Genomic DNA, 20,577 nt, shown 5'->3' on the forward strand with positions numbered 1-20,577 from the left:
TTTTTGATGTATTTTTGAGTAGGCAGGTGATCTCCACGTCTTACTCCCCTGCCATCTTGAAGGTCCTCTTCAAGATGTAATTTTAAAATGATCCATTCCTATTAGTAGGATAAAATACAAAGTGTGCATGTTTCTAAATGTTTTATTTAAAAATGTAAAATATTAGAATTCAATATATTTAGTCATATGTTTGTGTCACAAAGGCAACAGCATGAGAATAGGATGATCAGTGATCCATCTTTTGTTTCTCTTATCTTTTCCATATAATATATTTCAGTAAATTGCTTAGTCTTACAAAATCACACACACACACACACACACACACACACACACAGATACCAGCTTTTTAAAACTTAGTGTATATTTGAAATGTTTACATATATAGTGCTTATTTTTCCTGTCAGTCTTCATTTTTATATCTGAGTAAAGTAGTATCTGAAAATATTGTAACACACCTTTAAATGATTCCACTTTTGTCTTCAGGGACTCTATAATCCTTTATATATTCTTGGAATTCCTTGACACTCAGTTTTAAGCCTGCTGTGTTTATATAAAATATGATTAATTTTTATATGTTAAAAAACTCTTAATAGGCAATAAATACAGAATTTACCAATTTGATTAAAAATATACGTTTGATTTTATTTACATGTGTTCAATCAATTTTGTATTGATAGAACATATAACAAAAATAAATTTCCAGATTTATCTATAGATGGAGCACAAGACTGAACTATAGACAGGAGCAAGGGCTAGGACCAACTGTGCCACGAGACAGGGCTAATATTAAAAATTCTCAGAGAGGAACTAAAAAGATGCTGGGGTTCAAGAGAAAGCAGCATGAGAGAGGTCTGTTTTCTATTTTGTTTGTTTTATGTTTGTTGATAGTGGAGAAACTACATGCTGAATACATCCATTAAGTCCAATGATGAGTTTCTTCTAAAGGACAGAAAGGAAGCCTTTAATATGAATATATTTAATCAGCAACAAATGGGTCCTAGTGGAAGATTAGGTGAGATTAATTTACCAGTAAGTCCAGGAAAATTGTGGAGGGGAAATATAGGAAAGGAAATTTTGCAGGTTCTGATAAGAGTCACTGATTACATTAGTCTTTAAGTTAAGATCTTTAATATAGTGGTACGTCCCAGGTCTCAAGGACTATCAATATGTATGTTTGGCATATGGTGTCTACCTATATTAGCAGAAAAGCTAATCTCATGTAACATCAACGTAAAAAGATAAATAAGTATAATTCTTAATCAGGGTATCCCTGGATGAAAGTGGGTCTTTAACAATATATATCAATGACTTAGCTCAAAGGTCATAACATCTGTGGAGACTTTCCAGATTTCTCCCAGCCAGAAACATTCATTCCTCTGTTCAAACAGTCATGTATGTTATCATGGTCTGAGTGTACAGATATGGATTTATTATTTGATTAAGATTTCTATATGTGTTGGTTAGCAATCTCAGGAGCTTCCTTGGTAGAATCTGCCCCTGTACACAGAGAGTAGGGAGAGACCCAAGAAAGAGGCAGACCACTACTGATTGGTAGGAGGCAGGTTGAATAAGCTAGAAAACTTACCCATATATATGCTGTCTTCAGTATATGGCACTTCATACCTAGGGACACATACAGACTGAAAGTGAGGGGATGGGAAAAAGTATTCCATGCAAATGGAAATAAAAAGAAAGCTGGAGTAGCAATGGTCATATCAGACAAAATAGGCTTTAAAATAAAGGTTGTTACAAGAGGCAAAGAAGGACACTATATAATGATCAAGGGATCAACCCAAGAAGAGTATATAACAAATGTAAATATATATGCACCCAACATAGGAGCACCTCAATATATAAGGCAAATGCTAACAGCCATAAAAGGAGAAATCGACAGAAACTTACTAGGTTTGTCTTGGGCGGTCACAATAGCAGCTGATCTCTGCACTCCCCTGCTAGAATCTTAAAAGTTTACATAGAGGCTTTAGTTGGGCTCAGTAATGTACACCGTCCAGATCTTCTCAACAACACTTTACTCTCTCAATTCTGTGTCCTTGGAAGAGCTCCCAGTGTGGGAATAGTAGACAGAGTGCACATTCCAAGGATAGGGGAAAGAGTGAAGATTGATCCCTCCCATTGGTCAAGTCCACCTCAAGGATCAACCAGTGTTTATATCCTCTTGATTACCTCCTCCAACAAAATATAAGAAGAGATTGTGTTTTACCAATCCCTAACTTTCCCAGTGCCAATTCCGGAGTCTATATTATGTACTTAACATGTTACTATAGTATAATAAAATACTCTATAATGGATTAGAGCTTTTTCATTGTTCTATATCCAGTAAATAACTTTTAAGTAATATAATATTTATACAAAAATGTTAGATTTTAAACTCTAGGAAATTTAGTGATTGAGAATTACAGCACATGCAATAACCTAACATTTGACAAACATACAGCCAACAGAGATTTGATTTTATTCATATTATTAAAGATAGTTTCAAAAGTGGTGGATGAAATAAAGTTTATCATTGATAATATTATAAAATAAATTCACTCTACACTTCACATATGTACTTTTCTATTTGTTTTAATATTTAATAATGCTGTAATAAATCAATGTTTCATGTTCTACATACAAGGACATTGCCTTCTTACGTACTGCTAAATGCTTTCATATAGTTGAATAAGTGAGACCTTGATCCTGGCATTTATTTCTTTTAAAAAGAAAGTGTTCCATGCCTGTGGGGAAAAAAAGCAAATAAAAAACAGTAAAAAATACAAATATTAAATAAGATATGTGAACCACTTATATTTACAGCCCCCAAATTTATCATTTTCCTGAATATTTTATAAAAGGAACATACAAACGATAACCTGACGTCAGACAGATGGGGCTGACCCTGTCTTTTCCCAGGACGAAATGAAAGGAAAAGATGATCTGGGGGAAAAGTGAAAGCATTAATACATCTTTGTGGAAAGCAGTAAAACAGTATCCTTTGACAGCATATATGGGCTATGATTCAATTCTAGGCCTCATAATATTGATCAGAAATTATGTTATAATCAAAAGTAAATACCTATTTTGGGTTTCTTTGATCAAATTACAATTGCTCAAAAATGATAAGGTCACTGGTAATTTAGACAAATCAAATTAATTCAGTATTAGTTTTAGAATTCTATATTCTGACAACAGGCAATTTTGTACTGCAGGTAAAATTACATTACTATAAAAAATTATTCCAAGTTTTTGCATCTGCTTTTGAAAACTGGAAGAGATTCTCTTGTAAATTCTGTGCTTTTCAATGCTCATGACACGTGATAATACCAACATGTCACTTACCAGCAAGACAAAACTAATAGAAATTTATATTGTAAAGATATTTTGCTTCTGCTGTATGTATATATCTCTAAAAATAAGCTATATGATGTGATGCCTTCTCCTGTGGAGTGTCCTTCATGCATCACTAATTGTTACATAGTTTTGTCTTGAATTTCTAGGGCCAGTCCACCTTTGTATTATAGTGACTATTACTTGTTTTCATCTTACTATAGATTATATTTCGTGTACTTGGTGCATTAGTAGTTTTTTTTTTTTTTTTTTTTTGACATAGCCAGTTAAGAGTTGTTTGTTATAAATTTCTGTTATAAATTTAGCATAGAATGAACTGTAGTTACAGATGTAGTTTGTCAATTAAATCCTCTTTTCTAAAATAAGAACACTTAAAGGAGAAGAAAAAGTTATCACTGAAATATCAGCATTGATTCCTTCATTTATATACGTTAATTTTGTTGATGTATCTTCTACCTATCTATTTGTGCCATTCTTTGAGGGCTGTTACGTGATGGCCTGAATTTATTTAGAGATGTGTTGGGCTTCTACATTAGACTGGGCAAAAGCTCTTGTTTTTATCACCTAGTGTTCAACACAGAATTAATATAACATTGAGAATCACTTCAAAAAATAATTCAGTTGGTGGTGTTCACATTTTAGCAAGAATTTTAAACCAAGATATCATTTTTAACACCAACCTGATATATTCAGCAGTGTCTGGGGTCAAGTAAATTTCCACTATGATATTTATAAAATTAACATGTCATTTGAAAAAAAAGTTTCTGTAAGTTAGTAAGTGAAATAATCAGATCTCATGAGAACCAACTCATGGCAGATTTAAAATTCAGACTGTAAGTATATATCAGTATTCTGGAATGGAACTGTGAATCAGGTCAAGAAAATAAACTGCTTTTTACTTTTTGTTTTAATACACTAATGCATTTTACCATGAATATGAATTTATACTAAATTGAACTAAGTTTTTTTTTTAATTTATAGATAATAGGAATTTTAAGGCTGGAAGGCTGAATAGAAATTCAAAGACATTCTATCCTTATATTTCATGAAACAGCTTTTAAATAATCTTAAAGAAATATAATACTGTGTAAAATTAATAAACATGTTAAATGAAGGAACAATTATAAATCCCTAAAATATTAAAAAATAAAATAATAACAATGTTTTCTATACACAATATAATAAAGCATTTAGGGAAAGAGTGAAAGAGGATCTACTTTATTAACATATATAAGAGATCCAAGATGTGGATGAATTCTTCCATGAAAGGAAGTACTAATGGAGGAATGATGAAAAAGGTAATACTAGAACTAAATTCCTCAGGGTAGAGGAAGTCCTAAGTTTTGCAGCTGGACAAGCTCATCAAACCACGTGCATTATTATTATTCAAAAACCAGCATCATGGCATGTTCATTTACTTTAAAAAAATTCTGTGAAACTAAAAGAGGTTTAAATTAAAACAATATAGGATTAGAATTGATTTGACCATTTTTCCTTAAAATCCCAGAGAAATGGAAGAAACATAAAATCCTCATAGATACAGTATATACACATATCTCACAAGCCTTCTCAAAACTGTTTTAAGATATGTTTGGAATTAAATGGAAACTATTAAATCCAAATGTCTAGAAAAACTTCGATTTGCTTGTTGTAATTCTTAAAACAAACTAGACAAACTAAACTATGAATGATGTAAGTGAATGAGAATTCTCATAAGTAATGCACCAGTGATCAAAGGGAGAAAAGAGTTAGGACAATAATAAAGTAAAACAGATTAGCTTTGCAAATCTGAAAATTTAAGTTCTGGCATATATTAGATTTGGAATTCAGGCTGCTATTTTCCTTTCTGGAATTTAAAACAAAACAAAAACCATTTGACCAAATGCAAAGACATATTTAATTTAATATTCTATTTTACATCTTGCTATTAAATATCACATTTTATGCTTAGATTTTTCACATAATTATATAAGCATAATTATAATGTATATTTTAAATTTATTTTCTTTACATTATCCTTACCATTTCTCTGGGATAAGGGATCAAATAATTTTAATGTAAAACAAAGGCAATTAACACTACTGCAGTGAATGTTACCTATTGTATCTTGATGATAAATACTCATTCACAACAAGTAGCAAAAAGAAGTAGCTAATTTGATGAGTGGGGAACTATTAGTGCTGTGACAACGATGGCAAATATCTGACTTTTTTTCCAACTAATGTTTTGATTTTCAGGGATTTATCACAAATTCCAAAGCTTAAATATATATATATAGATAGATAGATTTAAAAAGTTAGCACCAATGTATACGTAGTAAACTATACATGTGCAAAGTTCTGTTCTATTCTAATAAATTAATTCATTTAATGCACCAAAAAAAACACTATGAAGTGGAGAGTATTAAAAATTTTACAAATAAGAAGCCCAAGACACAAAAACTTAAGAAATTTTTCTAGAACTTCCCTGGTGGTGCAGTGGTTAAGAATCCGCCTGCCAATGCAGGGAACATGGGTTCAAACCCTGGTCCGGGAAGATCCCACATGCCGCGGAGCAACTAAGCCCGTGTGCCACAACTACTGAGCCTGTGCTCTATTAGAGCCCACGTGCCACAACTACTGAGCCTGCGCGCCTAGAGCCTGTGCTCCGCAACAAGAGAAGCCACCGCAATGAGAAGCCCGAGCACCACAACGAAGAGCAGCCCCCGCTCGCCACAACTAGAGAAAGCCCACGCACAGCAACGAAGACCCAACGCAGCCAAAATAAATAAATAAATAAATTCATAAAAGAAAAAATTTTTTTTTCTAATATTAATCAGTTATAAAATGGTAGGAGCTAATATTTTAACCAGTCTATCTCCAAGGTCTTGGGTATTTACACCTATGTACATAAATCCCAAAGCCGGTGAAAGACTGTTTAAAGCTTGGAATAAGGATTTAGTCTTATCGGTATTGAAATTTGTACGACATTTTGGCAAACCCACCACTACCACCACCACCATGAAAATCTGTTGACATTGCTCGTATACGATGAGGCAGTGTCCCATTCAGTGGAATTTATTATTCGGCAATGAGTCTTTAAAAAATTTATGCATACGAAGGGGCAAGATTATTTATAATAATGAAAAATTGCAAATGACCTACGTTTCCTTCTTTAGAGAAATGGCATATCTAATTTATGCACTATTATTATAACAAATGTGAAGAATTCTTGGCATCATAACAAACTGCTTACAAACTGAAAAAAAGGTAAAAAAGGTCAAATTCACAATTGTTTGTAAACTACATTTTAATTGTGTATAAAACTGATAGCTGTAGAAAAATGTATTTAGAAATACAAGTCATACCACAGATATTTTAGGGTAGTATAAACATGAATAATTATTTTATCCTTTGTGTGATTCTTTTTCTAGCTTGTAATTTTACCTTTAATAGGACCTTATTGAGTGTAAATTAAGAGCCTTTTTTTTCTGCAAGACTATTCGGCAATATTTTTTTGCTCTTTGACCTCTAATGCCACTTCTAGAAATTAATCCGAGGGTGCCCAAAGACTTACAACATGTGCACTCACAACAGAATTATTTGTGGCAATAAAACATTGGCAACAAACTAAGCATCCAAAATAGTTATAAATCCTGGCTCATCCATATGACAGAAACAACCTGTCATGTACAGTACAAAGAGATTTAATAACATAGGACATTGACAAGAAATACTGCAATTAGTTTGAGTGCTTATCTCTGTAAGCTGAATTTAAGGGTAATTTTAAAAGATCTTCCCCATTTGTCAATTTTTCAGTGATAACATACATAGTATTATCTTCATGCTTGCAAGAAGCAGATACATACTTGCGTCTCAGGAGTCATTTTGGGAATGTTCATTTTAATTTTAAGTAATGTATTTTTAGTGTTTCATTCTTTTTTTCTTAGAAAACTTTATGATATATAAACCAGAAAATATTTTTATTTAATGGTAAGATATAAAATATCCCATCAAATTAAATCATTTTCTTTACATTTCATCAAGATATTCTCATTTTGATTTAAATTCCACTGAGGAAAACAGCAGCCCAAATATCCATGAGATTTATGTTTGATATATGGGCCTTCATTTATTTAAATCATTTCCTAACTTTTCCTCTACTTAAAAAAAATAAGAGTAGTAATTACAGCTTTCTAGGGTGGCCCTTCTAACAGAAAGTTGACATATATTGTTCAATAAAAACCCATTATTAGCTCTGCAACCTGTATTGTGTCAACTACAGACAAACAAAACAATTTAATCTTAAGCATATTCAATTCTTCTTCTAAGTGGTGCCGTAAAGGACTTTTTAATAATTTTTTTAATTAAGACCTTCTGAATTATATCTCATCAAAATTTCAATGTACAGAAAATTGGTACTGAAAAGTGTATATAAGTATAAAATAAACATTCATCTCCATATATTCTAAATTTGTTTGCAGTTGAATCAGCAAGACTTAGAGTAGGAATACTCTATCAATTTCAAGTAAGTATATCTAGAGTTTGCTAAATTTAAACTCCTTTGATTTTTTTTTGAAGGACACAATTATATTCTTCTTGTGCTGTAATTTTATCATACTGTTATCTATGAACACTATTCAAAAGGCAGCTTGCTCTTCTAGCTTTAAGAATGTATTTTTTGTACATCAAGATAAATAACATTTCTATTACAATGACTATATAAGTTTCAAGTGATTGGAAGCTCTTACTATTCAAGGGTCTTTTCTATAAATAGTGTTATGAAGTGATATTACCTTATCATTTGACTAGCACTGTAACACCCTTTTCAGGAAGCTGTCCTTGAAATCCAATGCATTTAAGAAGGTTAATTAAGGTCACATTTATAATGGGATGGAATAGAATCTAGAATCAAACACAAGTAACTTAATATCAGACTATGAAGTGGTTTCCTGCAGAACACATTAATATTTAGAAAAGGAAAAATTGAATGGGCAAATAATTGTACCACACTATATATATATAAAGGGATGTCTACATATATAGATAGAGATACTGATGGAGCTTTAGTTTAGTGACTTTAGCTGAAAAATTCTTTAGGTCATTATATTAACAGTCTTGGGCTGCCATAACAAGTACAACAAATTGAGTGGCTTAAAACAGCAGAAATTTATTGTCTCACAGTTCTGGAGGCTAGAAGACAGAAATCAAGGTGTTGGAAAGGCGCTCCCTTTGAAACCCTCTTCCTAGTGTCCGGTGGTGGTTATCAATCCTTGGCATTCTTTGCTTGCAGCTGCATTGTCAGCACATGAAATGCTCCCTGTATGTCTGTGTCTTCACAAATGGCCATCTTCTTATGAATATACCACTCATATTGGATTTAGGGGCACACCCTATTCCAAGCTGAGCACATCTTGACTTAACTAATTGCATTAAAATGACCCCATTTCCAAATAAGGTCCTATTCTAAAGTGCTTGTGGTTAGAACTCCAGCATATCTTTAATTTGGGGGTGGTAGAAACAATTTAACCTATAATAGTCATGATAACTATTGTATGAGGTCCTTAAAAAAGAAAATAGTGAATTATCTATACTGAATGTCTACAGGGTTCTACAAGTCAAGAAATATTTGAGACTAAAGGCAGTTCTACCATAACAGATCCAGAGTTGTGTAGCATAAACAAGCAGCATTATTTCAGAAAGCCTACTTTGACCCACAAGCATGCTCCTTGTTCAAATGGAGGAATTTCAATGTAAGATCTAAGTTTTTCAATAGAAAATTATTACTACCAATCTAGGCTACTGAGTAGGAACATTCTTCTTCCTACAGTGTTCCTCCTAAATCTTGATTGAAGCTTAAAAATATTGAGGACAGGGGCTGACTGATGTCTATCTTTTTTTACTTCTGTACACTCAGGAGAGAGTGCAGAGTGTTTGTCTCTTGATGGGAAAAAAAGTGGAATATTTGTAGATATGGTGAACGTCCTTTTCATATCTCCATTTTGTGTTAAATCCAAATACATGCACTCTGCATGCTTTTATACCCACGCAACTGAACGTATCTAGAATAACACACCCCAAAGTGCATGGTGATATCCCTTTAAATTCATGCTTATTAACCTCAAGCAGGCCATGAATGCTTCACTGATATTATCCTATACTTCCTTTGTCCAGATCTCCTAAGTGACTATTTCACACATTCCACTCACTCCTCCAACAGGCAACCCACTCTCACTTCTTCTAGCTGATAAACTTCTCTTGCTTAGCTGACAAAGTCACCAAAGGACTTCCACGGGCTCCCACCATCACAACATCCAACTGCCAGTACCACTGTGCATTGAACAATACCAGAGGCCGCAATTCACTTTTTATGCTACTCATTAGAGCAAAACTCCACAGAATACACTGTTACGGTGCACCCAGGAGTTGTGCAATTGGCAGTCTAGTCTATCAATGTCTGTGTTCATATACTCTGATCATTGCTCATGTCGACGTAAAAAATATTCACAACGTAAAAGTTGAGAGTTATGTTTTATTCAGCAGTAATCTAGGACTTCAAGCCCAGGAGGCATCATCTCAAGTAACCCTGAGAGAACTGATCCGAGGAGTGAGGTGGGGAGCCAGGATATATAGAAGTTTTGCAACAAAGGGCAGGTGGCCAGAATGTCAAAAGATTATTGTTAATTAAAGAAAACCAGATAGCCCAAGTTAAGGAATTTAGCGCTTTTCTATGTATGGGAAGATGCAGGAGTCTGGGCTCAGTGAAATCATTCCTTTGACGTGCACCTCAGCTATCTGGGGCCAGTATCCCGTGTTTCTACATCCTGAGTTTCCTCAGGGCTCACCAGGGGGAGTGACTGCAGTCTGATTGCTGCTAGGTGGCAGGTATTCTTTCCTTCCTGAGTTTCCTCAGGGCTCACCAGCTCAATTTGGAGGGCGGCAATGGCTGATGACTGTGACATCCTTTGTTTACTGGCAGGAAATATTCCATTTCTCACTCGTGATGTATCATGATTTATCGGTTCTGCTCTTCTCGAAACCCAATACCATCACATTGTGAATACTCAAAAAATGACTGAATTAATTCTACCTTCTCTCTCCTATATCACCAAGATCTTACTCTCCACAGAATTTATCTGTCAGCATGGAAACATACTATTATTTCTTTTAGGTGGAAAAAATGAAACAATCTTCTCATGATCATCCCCCTTTCCCTTTTATCTACTACTCCATTTCTCTAATCTTCTTTGTAGAAAAATTCCTAAAAATATCCTCTCTACATGTTGTTTCTAATTCTCTCATAAACCAGAATGTTTCCCTCAATGCTCAGCCCAAAAGTGTTCTGACAACTTACACATTACTTAATAAAATGGTAACTTCTCAGTCTTTATTTTACCTTACCTATAACAGAATTTGACAAAGGTGAATTCTTTCTCCTGTCAACTGAAAAAAATGGGCACAACTTAAAATTTGAGAATTATGTTTTATTCAGCGGATTTTCTAAGGACTTAAGCCCAGAAGACAGCCTCTCAGATTGCTCTGAGGGACTACTCTGAAGAGGTATGGGAGGAGCCAGGATATATGGGAGTTTTGCAACAAAATCTGGTAGTTGAAACATCAAAAGATAACTGTTAATTAAAGAAAACCAGATATCTCAAGTTAATGAATTGATATATCACTTTTTGAGATATCACTTTTCTCTATTTCGGAAGATGCAAGAGTCTGGGCTCACTGAAATCGTTCCTTTGATAGGCACCTTAGCTTTCTAGGGCCAGTATCCTGCATTTCTTCATCCTGAATCCCCTCAGGGCTCACAGCTCGGGGAGGCTGCTGGCTTGATGGCTGCAACACCCTTTGTCTACTGATATGGCAGGTGACATTTTTCATCCATAATCCTTAAAACATATTACTTGGACCCCAGGCCACTGCGTCTGTTTGCCTACCACCTCATTGATTAACCCTCCTCAGTCTCCTTTTCTGGTTTTTCCTCTTCTCTCTCATTTTTTAGTGTTGAATGGCCTTATCCTTCAGCTCTTGATCCTCTCCTCATTCTATCCATATTTGTTCATTTGATAATGATATACGGGGTTTTTACCTCTAAATACTGTATATAAATTTGTGGATGACTACCAAATTTGTGCCTTCAACCCACTGTACTTCAAAGTATATACATAACTCCCTACTCATTTTTACACTTAAGAAATATAGTTAAAATTTTTATACCTGAACAAGACCAAAACAAACTTATATTCCTCATTTTACCACTCATAAAAATACAAATCACTGATTCCTGATTAAAAAACTCTGAAAGAAAATGAAGATGAGCATACCTTCTTAGAAGTATCTCTCTAGTGCAGGATTGTTGTGACAAATAATGATATGTCTTAAGTGCCTTGCATACAGTAGATGCTCAATAAATTATAGTGGTTATTATTATTACTATCAAAAAAAAAGAAAAAACTCTGAAAGATATGCCAAATACGTTCTAATTTGGTAAAGATTATTTCAGATATGCAGCTACTATCATATTTAATATATGCTATTTCTACTACAAAGCATCTCAAATTTAAAATATCACATTTCTCCAAAGAAGAAATAAAGATGGCCAATAGGCACATGAAAAGATGCTCAACATCGCAAATTAATAGAGACATGCAAATCAAAACTACGATGAGATATCACCTCACTCCGGTTAGAATGGCCATCATCAAAAAGTCTACAAATAATAAATGCTGGAGATGGTGTGGAGAAAAGGGAACCCTCCTACACTGTTGGTGGGAATGTAAATTGATACAGCCACCATGGAGAACAGTAAGGAGGTTCCTTAAAAAATGAAAATAGAGTTACCATATGATCCTGCAATCTCACTCCTGGACTTACATCTGGAGAAAACTAGAATTTGAAAATATAAGTGCACCGCAGTGTTCATAGCAGCACTATTTACAATAGCCAAGTCATGGAAGCAACCTAAATATCCATCAACAGAAGAATGGATAAAGAAGATGTGGTATATTTATATATACAATGTAATACTACTCAGCCATAAAAAAGAATGAAATAATGCCATTTGCAGCAACATGAATGGACCTAGAAATTATCATACCAAGTGAAGTAAGCCAGAAAGAGAAAGACAAATACCATATGATAGCACTTATATGTGGAATCTGAAATATAATACAAATGAACTTATTTACAAAACAGAAACACAGACATAAAAAACAAATTTATGGTTACCAAAGGGGAAGTAGGGGGAGGGATAAATTAGGAGTTTGGGATTAACAGATACACACTACTTATATGTAAAGTAAACATCAAGGTCCTACTGTATAGCACAAGCAACTATATTCAATATACTGTAATAAACCATAATGGAAAAGAAAAAAATAGAAGTGATTCATATATAAGAAAAATAGAGTTTCTTGTAAATAAAATAAAATACTATAAACTCATGTCCTAAAATGTGTTATTCCTGCAGTCTCCACACCTCAGGAAACTCTATCCTTCCAGATGTTCAAGACAATAACTTTGGAAATATGATTGATTCCTCTCTTTTTCTCAGAGCATGCTTATAATCTGTCAGTAAATCCTGTTAACTCTACCTCCAAAATATATTCAAAAACTAAACAGTTGTCTTTATTCTACTCAATTTTACCCACTTCAACCAGCTCCAAGATGCTAATACCTGTCCCCCAAATTACTGCATTAGCATCCTAACCTGTCACCCTGAATCCACACTTTCTCCTACATTTTCTTCACAGTGATTATCACTCATGTGGCTCAAAATCCTTCATTTGCTTCTAAATTACATAGAGTAATCTGCATCCTGAAAATCGTATATAAATAAAAGAGACACTCAGAATTAATAAAATATATAGATACATTGATAAGGCATAATTTTTTTCTTGTACACAATGTTGGACATGTCATCATTTTTCAGATTTCATGAAAAAGATATATTCAGAGAAATATAATATTAGAGGATAATAATGTAAGGTTTTGTGTTTTAAGAATCAGAAATTTAACTACTCAACTATAATTAGGAATAAATTTATTTGTGAAATCATGTATTTGTTTGTGGAAAGTAATTATATATAACCCTATGTAATATAGACTTATGAAGAATAATAATTTGTTGTGCAAATTTGAATGCAAAACTTATGTTATTTTTCTCAAGAATACAAGTGTTTGAAGGGAAGGAGTTCATTGCAATAGTCAAACCAAATCAGTTTTTGTTTTTTCAAAATGATACCAAACAAAACATTTTGAAGAATGAAATTTCTTCAACATCATCAAAATATGTATTTCCATTTCTTTGAATGTTTATATTTTATTTAGGAATAGAGCTAAAATGTCATTTCTCATCTTTCTTTGACATCCTAGGCAGATACATGCATGGATGAATTTGTCTTCATACAAAATGGAAAGTTGATCCAATAGTTCTGAATTTAACCTTCCTTTTATTTGCACACACAGACACATACACTCAGACAAGACCGTCCTATTATGACTTGAAATATTTCTTTAGAAAACCTGGTTTTACTTTTCTGGTATATTGTCAATCGATTATATTTAATATTTACTAAAGTAAGTTCTTTATTACATAAAATGTGTAATATTATATATATACATCAGTTTTAAGGATAAATCAAATATTTTACGTATTTTAGCCTTGGTTATAATCTAATTAATAATGAATTAATCATAATTCCCTTCCACAAGTTTCATATTAATCCTCCTCTGTGCATATTAGAATTTTATGTTTTGCATTTAATAAGAAAACATTTTGCTATTTTCCATAAAGAAAATAACAATAACAGTGTTTTGAAGTCAATTTTACATATCATAGTTAATATTTTCTTTGTGCTTTTTATGCCTCCCAAGGCACATTGGCTTTTTTGGTGTGTGAAGTTCACTGCATGTGCCATTAAATAAGTGAATACATATTTAGAAGTTATTTTATGTGCCTGTCATCAGTATTTAAAGATGTTACTTGTAGTAATTATTCATTGGATGTTCAGGCATGACAAAAATCACTGAAGCCTGACAAACTAAATTATTAAGAAAAAATACATCAGAAAGTAAACTGTTGTGGATATTACAGTGTTGGCTAACAAAGAGTATTGTATTCTTGGGATTAAATTCGTAATTAATGTGTCCAATGGAATCTCATTGGAAATTCAAAGAGAGTGACTGTTACGTATTTGTTGAATTATTGTTGCATTGCTTATATTGCTGAGAGTTCTTAATGCATAAGTTAAGGATATATGAATTAAACTAAGTAAACCTTAGTTAATGTTCAGTTTGTTTTGTTAATTTTAAGTTTTCTATGTCAGAAATATTGGTAGCTTCACAAAATTTTTGTGGTAAAAATGATCATGCCACATTGATAAACAAATATGTGGCTATATGTAAAATATAATGAATTTCAAGAGATTTGCATATAGGAAATATGTTAACAATAGGATGTACCTTGGGATATCCATTTATTGTTCAAAGGGGAAAATTACATATGGTGTAGAAAGTTTAAGTGACATAAAAATTCATACAATTAGTAGCAAAGCAAGTGTTGGATCATGGGTGTCCTAACATAAGCTCTACTTTCCTCTCCCATCTATGTTCATGTATGTAGGAGTGTAAATTATGAGTATACCATACATGCTTTGTTAATTATATCTATACTATTCAAGAATAACATCCTCTCTGAACCTCAGTTTTAAATTGAAGAATTTCAACTTTATAAACATAAGATTTGGAAAGCATTTGATTTTCTATGATCTGAACAGCATAATTCCAGATTTCAATTTAATTGATATTGAAAGAAATTGCCAATGCAATTTAAAGTATGAAAGTTATTTTTCAGAAAAAAAAAACAGGAAAGTAGTAACTTTATCAAGTATAATACTTAGAAAAAGAATTATGATTAAGATTATAAAATAAAAGGAAATTGGGAAAATTCTTAGAGAATTCCAAAATGACATACTAAGACTACAATGAAATAAGAAACAAAATTCTTTTATAATTAAAGTATAGTTAATTTACAATATTATATTAGTTTCAGCTATACAACATAGTGCTTCAATATTTTCATAGATTATACTCCACCTAAGTTCTTTTAAAAGATTGGCTATATTCCTTATGCTATAAATTATATCCTTGTTTATTATTTATTTTATATGTAGTAGTTTGTTCCTCTTAAACCTTTACAGTGTTTTGCCCCTCTCCCCACTGGTACACACTAGTTTGTGCCCTATATCTGTGAGTTTGTTTCTGTTTTGTTGTATTTACTCACTTGTTTTATTTTTTAGATTACACATATAAGAAAAAACATACAGTATCTGTCTTTTTCTGTCTCACTTCACTAAGCATAATACCCTCCAAGTACATCTATGTTGTTCCAAATGGCAAAATTTTATTCTTTTGTGTGACTGAGTAGTATTCCATTGTATAATTATACCGCATCTTCTTTATCAATTCATCTGTTGATGGACAATTAGGTTGCTTCCATATCTTGGGTTTATAAATAATTGCTAATTACTGAAATTTAAATTATTTAATTAAATAAAATAATTTTATGAGCAAACAATATTTAAGTGGTTGATATGAAAAGGAAAATCTCTAATCTTTGAAAGAGAAAAAAGAATTTTCCAACTTTTGATAGTAAATTACAGAGCAAATTGATAAAATGTTATTTCTAGGTACTTCTCAACTTACTACTCAAATTGGCCAAAAAAACACACACATACACTCACACATTATGAGAATAAAACAAGCATCTGAAGCAAATATTGATTTTATATTTTTAAAGAGCATTTCTGTACTTTAATTTGGAATACTGTTACATAACTCAAAATTGTATAATAAAAACAGTAGGAAAGAGAAGCTTGTAAAACACAGAAGCATAAACAGATCAGTGTTTCTCAGGAGCTATAGTGGAGTAGGTTGGGGCAATTGACTACCAAAGGCATAAGTAAATTTTATGGGACAATGGAACTTTTATATCTTGACTGTGGCAGTGCTTACACGCTGGATGCCTTTATCAAAAACAAGAAATATACACGAAAAAGGATAAGGTTTATTGTATGTAAATTATACCTCATAAACCTGAGTTAAAGAAAAAGCTTGTGAAAAAATCTGATTATATATACATATATATACACATACATTTATATACACACATGTATGAATGCAACTTATTCCTTTTTTGTAATGGCATATTATAAGCAGTGGAATTTGAATTTCTTAATTTCTGAATACAACAAATTATGTAAATATAATTTCTAAAGTACTTTTAATTGATTGATGTAATGTCAAAATTGAACAAGTTTTAGAAATTTATTTTTGAATTGTTTACCTTAATTTGGGTCGTCTGGCTACCCCCCAAAGGGGGACAGCACACCCATTGATTCAATCTACCTTCTTAAATAAGGTGACCCTAATCAAATCAATCATCCTTTTTAATGGGTGTCGTGAGACTTAAGAAGGCAAATTGATTTAATGGGGATCAGGAAACCTAAGGTGTTTGGTTGGTTTAATGAAGATCAGGAGGTTTACAAAGGCCGATTGATGTAAACGGGTTAACAGTATTTAAGAGAGCTGATTGAATCAATGGGAGGCATGTGATACAAGGGGCCTGATTGAATCACTGGTAGCCCCATGACTTAAGGGGATGGATTGACTCAAACGCAATCACGTGATTTAAGGGGGCTTATTGTTTTAAGGTCTGTCCGGAGATTATGAAGGGCTATTGATTTAATGGGGTTCAGGAAAATTAAGAAGGCCAAATGTCGCAATGGGTGTCTGGAGAGTTAAGAAGGCAGATTGGTTACTGCCGTCACAGAGCTTCCCGGCATTTATGTTCACAATTGTCTTTCTTATGAAGCATTATATGATACAAATTAGTATCTTAGATGCTAATAGAAACACATGTGTAAATGTGTAATGTAAATGTGGTCATGTTATTAATACAGTCTTACATCCAAATTTCACCTTCACATTTCAGAAAAGAAATGTATGGCACTCATCAGGATAGAGAAAACAGTAAGTAATTAAAGGAACAGAAATGTGCTAATAAAAGTCACTGTGTTTATTTTACTTTTATATTATTTTATGTACACTCATTTTTATCCCTGAGGAAGAGAATGCTAAAACATAAAACTATTTTTAAGTATATATAAATGCTGGAAATTGTTTTTTTACCTTTGTAGAAGACAATAAAAATGTATGGTTTTAAAACTTAGCAAAGAAGAATTTTTGCTTTCAGGGAGGAAAATATCTTATGTCTTTAATTCTTGGCAACTAGCCAAGTTTCTGGTATTCCTTTGGGCTTAATAAATTCTTGTTGATTTATAATTAATTGAAAGGTAAAAAAAAAAGGAAATATTTAATCAATTCCAATTTATAATTATGTTGTTTCTTCTAGTGGAATAAGTTCCTTGAAGCTAGAATAGGGCATATGTGTTGTGTATTCTGCAGCCTGTAGACCAGGACAAAGTAAAACTAATGGTAAAATGGATTTTAGGAAAAAATTGAACCAATAAATTATTTAGGAAAAAAATAATACAGGTTAGAACTGAAACCAGAAAAGATTATGGGAGATATATGGAATCTCTACTCCTGTAAAGTTTAAACACAATCCATCTTAAGTAATGTATCTGATGGAAGAAATCACTTGTATGTTTTCAATGTATACCTCTATAGTGAATATTCATTGCAAAAGTATAGTCAACACTCACATGATCCCATCAACAGTAATGGTTGTTTTTCATGTAATAACTAGATAAAATTCCTCTTTCTGATGAAAGGGTCTGTTCTTTTGGGAGAAAAACAAAGGTCTGAGAAAGTAAACTATAATTTTCTTCTATAAACGTGCTGCTTTCCAACAACTTCCAAGAGCAAGAACTAAATACACATTGCTCAATCTTAAAAATGTAGCAACACGTTAATCAGAAAGATTTAGTTGTTTGCACAGATGGGTACAGCTATAGGACAAATCTTCCCAGGAGTGCTAGAGCCAAGAAGAAACAGCTTCTCCATTTTACAACAAAGTTGGCAGAATATCTTAGTAATTATCCAGTGAAAGTAAAATCACAGTGGAAACTGACTAATTTTTTCTTTATTTTGTTTATTGATGTGTTCTTTGCCTAGACATCACTAAAAATAGATTTCACAAATAGCATGATAAATATGATGACTATTCAAGTAATTTCCCGCCATTTTATTGCCATAAAATTTAAAAGTAAATAGCAAACTGAAGCAGAACCTTTAAATGCATGCCATAATAACAGTTAATATTCTACATCCACAAAGTGTTTTTAAAAAGACATTCCATGAATATGAAACCCTTGCCAAATAAGAGAGTGCAGAAGACAATGTCAAATAAGTTTATGCATATATGTTAAATCTTACTAAACAAATGAAACCATAACTGCAATGCTTGCCAATTTTTAACTAAAAAATAGATTAGTATAGAAAAAGCGAGAAATACTAACAGGTATCATAAATTGCATATGCTGTGAAAAGATAAATGGGTGAAAAAATAGTTTTTATAATTTTGAAAATATTTATCAATAGTCTTAAAATATATATTTTTTACCCAATAAATTCACATCTATAAATTTATCCCCCCGATAATGAGATGTTTGCATGAAGATGAAGGTATCACCTCCTAATTTATAATAGCAACAAAGTTGGGAACAAGTTAAATGGAAATAACAATTAGAGACTAAGCAGAAGTAGAACTCTTTAGGCCACAACTACTCTTTCCCGCAGTGCGATATGGCCTCTGTGACTTGATGGGAAGGCAAGGCTATTGAGACAGGAGAGAAGGGCCCAAGTCTTGTATTCTGCTATGCCACCAGCAAAGAAAAGTATTCCAAAAATAATCAAGACATAGAAAAATTTATATTTACTATCATATAGAAATGAAACATAAATCTGAACATAAAAAAACTTTAATCAAATTAAAATATATGGAACTATAAATACTAATATATAAACAGGACTGATGGTTTGCAATCCTTTCAAACTGTAAGACATTTGGTACTGGTTCTCTAGTCCCATCTTTGTTAGATGTGGGAGATTTTGCACCATACTTGTTGTATCATTCCAAGGACAACAGTGACTTATTATACTAAGAGCATTATGAAGTTCAGAGGGAAACTAAGAGTCTGAGAGCATAGGTGTACATTGCTTTACAGGAGCCAAGATAGCTACTGTCAACTGGTGGTCTTTGCCAAGTAACAGAGAAAGGGAACTGAGCTCATATTCAGCCTCTCATAGTTTGCAAAAGCTGGAACAAATGGTACTTACTCTAGAGGTAGCTTAAATTTAGCTCATGGATGATTTTCTTTCTCTTTCTTTTTCTCCCTCCCTGCCCTGCTCTCTCTCTCTCCTTCTCTCATCTAGGATTGAGGCAGTTCATTTTGCAATGCTACTTTCATAGCTATGTCTCTTCTTCCTTACACTTACACTAATGAACTGGAAGTTTTTCAAGTATTTTCAGACCTTATTTTCTGATTCTATACTGGATGAGCCATTTGGGCTGCAATCAAAGTATAATTGAAGCAAAAGAGGGAGAAAAACTTTAATAATTATAGAGTTAAAACAGATATGATATAGACACAGATATATATAACTGAATATATATTATTTATGTTATGCATATTATATATTATACCAAATAAATATTTATAGTGTCTATATGTAATAAATGCTGCTGAGTGTGGGAAACTGTAGTCAAGCCTATTACAGTAAGTCCCCTACATACAAACCTTCAAGCTGCAAACTTTCAAAGATGCAAACGTGCATTTGCATGTCAAATCATGTAGTTTAGTTCACGTGTCTGGCGTACATTGTCACGTGCGTGCATCCTCTACAAGTGGTTGCGTTTTGTGTACTTTACTGTATAGTACTGTATACAGTACAGTAGTACAGTATCTTTATTTCAAGCCCAGGAAAGAGCTACTACCCAGACATCACTGGATCATTTTTATAAGAAGGTAGATAGAATTGAATCCAGCAAAGAACCAGAACCTGTGCCATCAACATCAGGTGTGAGTGAAATTGCAGCCTGCCCCCATCTCCTATTGCTGTTGATCCTTCAGCTCTACCATCTCCCACCTCCTCTCCCTCCTCCAGTCAGTAACTATTCTTGCCTGTTCACTCAGTGCCAGCCCCTGTATGCCAGCTGTTGTACTGTACTACTGTACTTTTCAAGGTACTGTAAGATTAAAAATGTTTTCTTTATTTTTTG

At 32.8% G+C, this 20,577-nt stretch overlaps 1 long non-coding RNA gene across 2 annotated transcripts in view; it reads left to right on the forward strand.

The window, feature by feature from the left end:
• Positions 1 to 20,577, forward strand: part of LOC309661005 — a 471,219-nt gene that overhangs the window by 219,772 nt on the left and 230,870 nt on the right. For both annotated transcript variants that reach the window (XR_014263781.1, XR_014263782.1), the window contains exon 3: positions 17,326 to 17,363. This is a non-coding gene — a long non-coding RNA (uncharacterized lncRNA). The remainder of the gene's footprint in view (positions 1 to 17,325; positions 17,364 to 20,577) is intronic.

This window comes from Balaenoptera physalus (genome assembly GCF_965194825.1).
Source record: "Balaenoptera physalus genome assembly, chromosome: 5".
Lineage (NCBI taxonomy): Eukaryota > Metazoa > Chordata > Mammalia > Artiodactyla > Balaenopteridae > Balaenoptera > Balaenoptera physalus.